We start from the raw sequence: 10,730 nt of genomic DNA on the forward strand, positions 1-10,730 counted from the left end.
CAAAAGAATTGAAAGCAGGGTCTCAAAGAGGTATTCGCACACTTATGTTCATAGCACCATTTTTCACCATAGCCAAGAGATGGGAGCAACCCAAGTGTCCATGGACAGATGAATGAATAAACAAAATATGGTATATAGAGACACTGGAATATTATTCAGCCTTAAAAAAAAAAGAGGGAAATTCTGACACATGATGCAGCATAGATGAATTTTGAAGACATTTGCTAAGTGAAAAAAGCCAGTCACAAAGAGATAAAACTTGTACAATCCACATATATGAGGTATCTCATGTAGTCAGATTCATAAAGACAGAAAGTAAAATGGTCATTGACTGTGGCTGGGTGAGGGGGAGAAGGAGAGTTATCGTCTAATGGGTGCAGACTTTCAGTTTTGCAGATGAAAAGAGTTCTGGAGATGGATGGTGGGGATGGATGGTGGGGATGGTGGCACAACAGTGGGAATGTACTTAGTACTATTGAACCCACTTAAAAATAGCAAAGACGGTAAATTTTATATTGTGTATACTTTACCAAAAAAAAATGTTTTAATTTAAAAAAACTCCACTGCCCTGAAGAAAATGAACAGCTTATACACCATAGCTAAGGCACGGAGAATGAGTTAGAACAAGGTCCTCGAAGTGTGGTCCTGGAGGTCCACCATCAGCATCCCCGGGTGATTTGTTAGAAATACTAATTCTCGGGCCCTACCCCAGACCCACTGAATCAGAAACTCTGGGGGTGGGCCCAGCACTCTGTGTTTCAAGAAACCCTCCAGGTGACTCTGACGCTTGCCAAAGTCTGAGAACCACTGGCCTCAAGAAAGGCTCTCTCCTCACATTCCCTACTTTACCGCAAATTTAGATTCTCTACACTCAAGTCGTCTCCCCATCCGAAAGAGCAAAGTATTGTAAACATCAAATGTTTATTGAAACATTTTCCTACGTGGTGTCTCAATACAGCACAGAATGCTGCATATAATAAACTCCCAATAAATATAAATGCAAAGGTTTAAGAATGGAGGTGACGTTTTAAAAACTATATTAAGGACGATTAATCTGGTCACAAACTCAGGTGTCAATAAAGGCTGTGACCAGGAAGCCCAGTCAAAGAAGATATGGTATATATAGAGAATGGAATATTACTCAGCCATAAAAAGAATGAAATAATGCCATTTGCAGCAACATGGATGGACCTAGAGATGATCATACTAAGTGAAATAAGTCAGACAGAAAAAGACAAATACCATATAATATCACTTAAATGTGGAATCTAGAAAAAGGATACAAATGAACTTATTTATAAAACAAAAACAGACTCACAGACATAGAAAACCAACTTATGGTTAACAAAGGGGAAAGATACTGCAGGATAAATTAGAAATTTGGGAGTAACATACACACACTACTATATATAAAATAGATAACCAACAAGAACCTACTGTATAGCATAGGGAACTGTACTCAATATTTTGTAAAAACCTACATGGAAAAAGAATCTGAAAAAGAAATATATATATATGTGTGTATATGTGATATATATGAATCATTTTGCTGTACACCTGAAACTCATACAACATTGTAAATCAACTATATATCAATTTTAAAAAAAGAAGAAGAAGAAGAAGAACCATTGCAGCCGTTCAGATGAGAGCTAACTGAGGGCTCATCAGGGGAGAAAACTGTGGGACTGGGAAGAGGAAATGGTGACATAAAGGTTGGGGGTGGTGAAAGTGACAAGGTCCAAGCATGGGGGGTTATAGAGCGGGAATCAAAAATTACATCCCTCCTTCTCCAAGCATATTCCAATCTGTATTTGGTTTCACTCTTTACTTTCTCTGGGGAAAAGAGTTTGGCATTTCACGGGGTTCGTGTTATTTAACCCAATGAGCATTTAAGTGGAGAGACTGGAGGGAGAGACTCTTCTAGAAAGAGCTCTCAGGAAAAAAGCTGAAAAGAAAATACGGGTCTCACAAAGCTGGGGAATTTTCCAGAACGTGATTCGTCAAGTGAGACTGTCTCTGCCCCTATCAAAACATGACTTCTGAGCCTGGGGGATTTCCCGAGTGTTTCTTTTCCTCACCCAAGCAATATCCAAACAGCACTGCTCAGTCATGGATTGGGGCCCACAGAAGAAAAATTACAGGAATTCTCCAACCACTGTATTATATTATCTTTGGAAAACAATGCCCTTTTACGAATGAGCTTAGCCACAAACAAAGTGGCATCCATTCTAGACAAGAAGACAAAAACACTGTGGTGATATTAGTCAGAAACATTTTTAATAGAAAAATGCCATGTTCCAGAGCAACATTATTTAGCATTTATCAATACTGTATTTGCTTCCTATAGAGATTCATTATTGCTTTTCCACAGCTTAAAAAAATTATCATCTGAACCAGGGGTGGTTTCTCAATCTGATTTCTCCTCTAAGAATAAATTACAAGGCAGAATTTTGACAAAACAAGGTGGCTCTTAAGAAAGGCATTTAAGGGGATGCCTGGCGTGTTCATTTTCAAGGTCTGCTGTAATGAAGTCCCACAAACTGGGTGGCTTCAAACAACAAAACTATTGTCTCACAGTTCTGGATGCCAGAAGTCTAAAAGTAAGGTGTCAGCAGGGCCGGGCTCCCACTGAGGCTGTAAGGAAGAATCTGTTCCAGGCCTTTCTCTTTACTCCTGGTAGAGGCCAGCAAGCCCTGATGCTCCTTGGCCGGTAGAAACGTCACTCCAGCCCTGCCTCTGGAGTCACACGGCATTCTCTCTGTGTGTCTTCACCTCCTCTCCCCCCGAGGGTCTCTGTCTGCCTGTCTGTCTCTCCTCTTCTTACAAGGACACGAATCATTTTAGATTTGGGCCCCACCCTAATGGCCCGAAATTTATTTATTTCCAAATAAAGTCACATTTGCACGTTCCATGTGGATGTGAACATATCTCTTTGGGGACCCATTTCAACCCATAACACCTGATAAAATGGAAGTGAAGATACTTTCTCCTGTTTCCTGTGAGTATCACCAGTTAACTGTGAAATATTAATCAAATCATAGTGAGTCTCCAGGTTTTTAGTCTTTCTGATTGTAAAGTGGGCAGAGCAGGAGAAACTGCATCCATTTCTCTCTCTCCCTGAAGGCAAAGGTGTTCCCTCAACCACTCCATCTGTGATCAGTTTCCTGTTGGGGGTGAAGGCTCATCTATGACTCACCTGTCCAGCTGGGACACTGAGATTGCTCAATACAAACGTTGGAAGACAAGAACCTTTTTTTTTTTTTTTTTATGTCTAGATCTAACCTTGGACTCTGGAAAGGCCAGAGGCCCAAAGGTTATGTATTTTAATTTTCCTTACATTTAATTTTTTTTATTAGATAGTAATATTAATTGCTATAACTATCAACAGCTGCTGGTCAACTCTTTCTCCCATCACATTACTCTGACTTCCACCTCTACCCCTTTTTCCACTGGGAGAACCACGGGGAGAGAGGACAGGATCTCTCCTTCTGATTACATTGGATCCACCCAATAATCCAGGATTTCAAGCATAAAAGAATATTTCTGCAGGCAAAGAAAGGCATTCAAAGATTTTCTGCAAAATAATGATTTAAAATCTCTTTAATTCTGCATGCTAAGCCTCAGTGTGGGCTGTTTCTCTACTCATTAATAGATTAAGAGAGTTATGGTACTCTTGTTTTATGAATAATTAATCTAACCTAAGCCTAAAGCCGACTGCATAATATTCTTTTTTAAAAACTGTGGTAAAATATACATAACGTAACATTTACCATTTTAACCATTTTGAAGTATACAGTTCAGTGGCGTTAAGGACATTCACATTTTTTTAAAAATAAATTTATTTATTTTTGGCTGTGTTGGGTCTTCTTTACTGCATGCAGGCTTTCTCTAGTTGCGGCGAGCGGGGGCTACTCTTTGTTGCAGTGCGCGGGCTTCTCATTGCAGTGTTTCTCTTGTTGCGGAGCACGGGCTCTTGGTGCGTGGGCTTCAGTAGTTGTGGCACGTGGGCTCAGTAGCTGTGGCTCGCGGGCTCTAAAGCGCAGGCTCTACAGTGCAGGCTCAGTAGTTGTGGCGCACGGGCTTAGTTGCTCCGCAGCAGGTGGGATCTTCCAGACCAGGGCTCGAACCCATGTTCCTTGCATTGACAGGCAGATTCTTAAATGCTGCACCACCAGGGAAGTCCCGGGGGCTGATTTTTAATGAAACATTGTGTAATACAAGTAGCTAATTTTTCTGAAACTTGTTTTTTTTTTTCCCCTAGTTAGCATTACAGTTACTCTTAAATTCTTGTATTTTCATTTTGTTTCTCTAAAAAACAAATACATTTATTTATTAAATAAATAGTGGCAATGATTCTTTAGAGAAAAAAGAATACAACGTACACTAGCAAATGTGGATAAGAAAAACAATTTAACAAAATAAGAACTAAGTTCATATCTAAAACAATTACAAAGGGACACTTTAAATTACTTCAAGCTTTGTGCTTTGTGACCATGTAGAAGGGTGGGATAGGGAGGGTGGGAGGGAGACGCAATAAATTACTTCAAGCTTTGTGCTTTGTGACCATGTAGAAGGGTGGGATAGGGAGGGTGGGAGGGAGACGCAAGAGGGAGGGGATATGGGGATATATGTATACGTATAGCTGATTCACCTTGTTATACAGTGGAAACTAACCCAACATTGTAAAGCAATTATACTCCAATAAAGATGTTAAAAAAAATTACTTCAAGCTTTATATGATGCAGTGTGGATACAGTTTTAAACTTGAGAAAATGGTCAATTTCTGGGGAAAAAACAAGCAAGATTCTAAAGCTGACTAAAAATATCAGATGGTGACCTTTTCAAACACTCAAAGAACAATATTACCCAGGCTAAATAAAAAGTCTCAGAGTATACGTAAGCATGAAAATCTGCTCAATTTATTGAGCAAAAATAGTAATAATCCTACTAACAAAGCTCAACAAAGATAGCAGACCAAAAAAAAAAAAAAAATCAATCTCACTTATAAATCCCACTTGTAGTAAATTTTACAGGAAGAATTAACAATTTAAATTAATCAATATATTTTAAATATATCTTCACTAAATACAGTCAAATAAGATTTATCCAAGTGATGCAGAATAATTAAATATGAAGATGCCTAAATATATTCTATTACAAAAATTAGTCAAATTTCAAAATTATGTAATAGTCTTCAAAGATTTCCAAAAGCTATCTGATATTATTCAATACCCAACCTGATTTTTAGGAACTTCTTTAGAAGTCCTAAAATATTTCTTTAACATGGTCTAAAAAATCCACCTTAAACTGAATCAACAATATTCCTAATAATAAACACCAGAGGCAATATCATTAAAATCAGAAATCAACATTTTAAAAAAAGAAGGAAAAAGAGAGCTCACTCTAGAGCATTCTTGTTCTGGAAACTCTGGTCAAGATATTAAGAATGAAACATATTAATAGACTCTCTAGATCATCAAAACATGGGTGCCACATTCTCCAATTGAATTTTACCAATAATAAAACTAATATTTTTGTTCCCATTTATCTAACTCCTGAGTCTATCTCTGAACTCCAAGCAGCAGAGAGAGGTGATTAATTATCACACTCAAACCCCAAGAGTAGGCATATTTTTCCTTCCAGTTTCATTGAGATATAACTGACATACAGCACTATATAGACCATATAAAGACCAGAGCATGGCTAGTTTGGTCCCAGAGGTAGAGAGCAGCTAAGGGAGTGGCTGCCTCTGAGGGTTTGGACTTTGAGGCAGCTTCAATCACAGCCGAGGCAAAAGGCTCTTCTTTTACCTGATAAAAACCCTGCTTTTGGGGGGAAGGCAGACCCAACCACAAGATGGCAGGCATGCACTTAGAGAGGGTCTCAGCTTCAGCTGAGAGCAATGCCTGGGCTCGGCAGGGCTACGCCCCCTATGCAGCCTCCTCAAAATGCAGGAGCACTTCCTCTCCTGGGCAGCAGTTTCCATGGTCTCCGGGAAACTGAAATGGAGGAACAATGGTGTCAGAGCCTGAAAGGCACGAGAGCCGTGTTGAGGGCAATACTCAAGATAAACTGGAGAACTCCACGAGCGAGGCTTCCACAGGGCTGAGGGCATCGTTTCACAAGTATGTTCCCCAGGTGATGAATTCCACAGTATCCTCTTCAATCAAAACGTTCTCTGGACACTTAAGTCGGGGAAACGTATCCTCTCTTCGTATGAGTTAAATTGTGTCCCCCCAAGAGGTTTGCTGAAGTCCTAACCCCAGTGCCTCAGGATGTGACCAGATTTTGAAATAGGATCATTGCAGATGTAATTGAGTAAATTCAGATGAAGTCATACTGGAGTAGGGTTGCCTCCAAATCCAATGTGGCTGATGTCCTTATAAAAGGGAGGGAGACTTAGAAACATAGATACACAGGGAGACAGCCATGTGATGATGCAGGCAGAGATTAGAGTGATGTGTCTACAAGCCAAGGAGCAAACACCAGAAACCAGAAGACACGGGAGGGACTCTCCCCTATATGTTTCAGAGGAAGCACAGATCTGCCCCCATCTTGATTTCACATTTCTTGCCTTTTCACTTCAGACCAGAAATTTCCATTGTCTTAAGCCACCTAGTTTGTGGTACTTAGTTACAACAGCCCTAGGAAACTAGTACACCAGGCATCTCCTTAAATGCTAAGCCACCAGTACCTTTCAGAAAGGAATATACCCCTCCAGGGTCACAATGTACGCAAGGCATCCTGAAGGCCTAAGACATCCACAGTTTGAGACACAGTAACCTAGACTATCACTTAAAAGACACTATTCTAAGAAAAATATGTTCTAAGTCCAATCTTTATCTTCTTTTTAGTCTGGACACTTTATTTGCTGTATCATTTATGTCATTCCACATTCAGGTGTCTGACCAGAAAGGAAGAGGTTAAACACTCAGAGCAAATTTCAGAGAAAACTCCAGGAAGCTCAGAGGTTTGCATTCACAGCATCCTTCCAAGCTTCCTCACCATTTCAAGGTTCACTTGGCAGTAATGATTTCTTCCCTTCTCCTTTGTCGCCTGCCAGAGAGGCTGCCCACCCCATCTGCCTGTTGGCACAAAAGAACTCACAAGAGAAGGCCCTCAGTGGATGCTATTTGTGTTTTCACCTCACACCCTTAATCTGGGTGGGAAGAAGGGCAGGAGAGAAGGCTTGTCTCTTTTCCAGAGAGTGTATCCTTGTGAATGAGAACAAGAAGCCATAACCCTCAATCCCAGTGGAATAAAATTAAATCAGAGGGTACAGTGTTTCAACAAGACTGATAGAATCAAGCTGTCTTTTAACTAAGATGCTTCCGGCTCGTCCCTCCATCTGTTTAACACAGCATCGACATCAATTACCACTGCTCTGCAGTAAAACAAGGAATAACAGAGTGATGCTAAAAGCACGATGGCCCCAGGAGAGGAGGAGAGCATTGCTGAGCAGAAGTGTAGTTCCAGGGGCTCCTGTGGGGGATGGTGGTGGCTGCCTCACCCAAACAAAGCCATTTCCCCACACGGACTTGAGATGGAGCTGGTATCATGTGAACTTATTTCCTCGTTTCTCCTTGGTGGGGGGCGGGGGCGGGGCGTGTGTGTTACCATAGTTACCACAGAACTCAAGACGCTATTCAGAAAGCTGAATCTCATTACTGACAGGGAAAGGTGTGTTCTTAGGGTCAAAAATACTGGCAGGAAAGTTACTGAAGGTAACGTGGAGATGACTTCAGAGAGTAACATAAAATCCAAAGTAAACGCAACATCCAGAATTCGGACTCTGTGACACCCTCTCACTGCTCACACTCTAAAACGACAGGTTTCCTAAGGCAGAATTACAGGTTGAGTCAATAATCGTGGTTCCACAGGATATAACAGAGCTTCCGGCCGTATTGTAATTAGACAGGCAGCTTGCCAGCAGCTCGCGGCTAAGCCAGAGCTTAATTTTGCATTTAGGCAGCACAAATTGCTCAGAGGTTTGGAGCTACTGAGAGATTTTGCTGATTCTCCAGCGATTTTTCAGCCTATCTGTATTTATAGGAGAGAAATGAAATCTCCCTGGAAAGGATTATCCTGTATTCCTCATTTCCACATCGGAGAATGCCTTCATGAGGTCGGTGGGAGGGAAAGGTGGATCGCCTCACTTCCCGCCAGCCAGAGTCACAGAGCCTCAGGGATCCCCTGGGTAACCCCAGCCTCTCGCTTTCCCGTTAACATGTGGCTCACAAGGGTTGCACCACTAGTTACCTGCAGATCTAAAACATTAGCCAGATGTCCTGAATGTTCTCCCCACCCAGCCTGGAGTTAAATTACTGCTCAACCACTTACAGAGTGCTTGACCTTGGACAAGTCACTTAAACCTCTCCAATCCCCTTTTTCTTATCTATCAAATGAGAACCACAAACCATTTTCTTTCTACCTCACAGGTGGTTGTGAAGCTCAAGTGAAATATGTAAAAAAAGTGCTCCTAATTGGCAGACATATTTGCAAAGGTTAGATATTATAGGACTTCCCCTCTGTGGGTGGGACTTCTTCTGCTGACATGAATGACAGGATGGCAGCCCCCAGGGCCCTTGAGCCTCTGTCAGGAAGATGCTAACAAAAACACACCACAACCTTGGGCCTTTAATATTTTTTTTAATACTTAATGTGCAGAGTTTGACATGGGTTAGGAATATCAGACTGCCAGGACAGCAGACACACCAGAGTAAGTTCCAGCAGATTTATTGTCAAACCCCCTGAAAAGAAACATGGCACCATTTCCCCTTTCCCACTTCCTTCAAGCTCCCCCGGCTCTTCCGGTCAGTCCCGACCACTCACCAGCGCCTACCAATGGGTAAAAGAGAAAGTACCAGGAGCACATAAGAGCATCTCCCGCACCATTATTCCCATTGCTTATTCCTTTAGCCAGACTTGCATGTTAACCTAAAATGGAAGAGCCAGGACAGTTCTGTAAGATATTAACTACCTTCCTTCTATTTCAGTTTCCTCTCTGTAAAATAGTTCCAATAGTAGTTTCCATGTTCAAAACATGTGAAATAATGAGGAAGCATTATCATGTGTGTCCTCTTTTACTCCAATGGCTGAGTCAAGATTAAATGTGCTTAAAAACGGGGCATAGGGGGTGCGGTGGTCATCTACCACAAGGCCTACCATAATAGGCAACCAAAAAATATTTATTGAAGGAATAAATGAATGGATAATATTTATGACTTTTAAAATATTTAGTATGACATAGCAAAAATAAACTCAAAATGCATTAAAGACCTAAATATGAGACCAGTTACCATAAAACTTCTACGGAAAACACAGGCAGAACACTCTTTGACATGAATCATAGGAATATTTTTTTGGATCTGTCTCCTAAAGCAAAAGAAATAAAAGCCAAAATAAACAAATGGGACCTAATTAAACTTAAAAGCTTTTGCACAGCAAAGGAAACCAACAAAATGAAAAGACAACCTACTGAAGGGGAGAAAATATTTGCAAATATATGACCAATAAGGGGTTAATATCCAACATATATAAACAGCTCATATACCTCAACATCAAAAAAACAAACAACCCAATTAAAAAATGGGCAGAAGAACTGAATAGACATTTTTCCCAAAGAGGAAATAGAGGTGGCCAACAGGCACATGAAAAGATGCTCAACATCACTAATCATTAGAGAAATGCAAATCAATACCACAGTGAGCTATCACCTCACCCCTGTCAGAATGGCCATCATCAAAAAGAACACATAAACAAATGGTGGTGAGGATGTGGAGAAAAGGGGACCCTCTTGCACTGTTGGTGGAAATGTAAATCAGTACAGCCACTGTGGAAAACAGTATGGAGGTTTCTCAAAAAACTTAAAATGGAACTACCATATGACCCAGCAATTCCACTCCTGGGCGTATATCCAAAAGAAACAAAAACACTAATTTGAAAAGATACATGCACCCCAATGTTCATAGCAGCATTATTTACAATTGCCAAGATATGGAAGCAACCTAAGTGCCCATCAACAGATGAATGAATAAAAAAGATGTGCTTATATTATAGAATGGAATACTACTTAGCCATTAAAAAGAATAAAATTTTGCCATTTGCAGCAACATGATGGACTCGTAGGGCATTATGCTAAGTGAGATAAGTTAGAAAGAGAAAGACAAATATTGCATAAAATCACTTATATGTGGAATCTAAAAAATACAACACACTAGTGAATATAAAACAAGTGGACTCACAGGTATAGAGGACACACTAGTGGTTACCAGTGGGGAGAGGGAAGGAGGGAGGGGCCATATAGGGTAGGGGAGTAAAAGATACAAACTACTAGGTATAAAATAAGCTACAAGGATATATTTTACAACATGGAGAATATAGCCAATATTTTATAAAAACTATAAATAACTATAATAACTATAAATGGAGTATAACCTTTAAAAATTGTGAATCACTGTATCACACACCTATAACTTATTGAATATTTTACACCAATTATACTTAAATTTAAAAAATCAGGGCTTCGGGCTTCCCTGGTGGCGCAGTGGTTGAGAGTCCGCCTGCCGATGCAGGGGACACGGGTTCATGCCCCGGTCCGGGAAGATCCCACATGTGGCAGAGCGGCTGGGCCCGTGAGCCATGGCCGCTGAGCCTGCGCGTCCGGAGCCTGTGCTCCGCAATGGGAGAGGCCACAACAGTGAGAGGCCCGCGTACCGCAAAAAAAAAAA

This window comes from Physeter macrocephalus, chromosome 10 (assembly GCF_002837175.3).
Source record: "Physeter macrocephalus isolate SW-GA chromosome 10, ASM283717v5, whole genome shotgun sequence".
In the NCBI taxonomy this organism is placed as follows: domain Eukaryota; kingdom Metazoa; phylum Chordata; class Mammalia; order Artiodactyla; family Physeteridae; genus Physeter; species Physeter macrocephalus.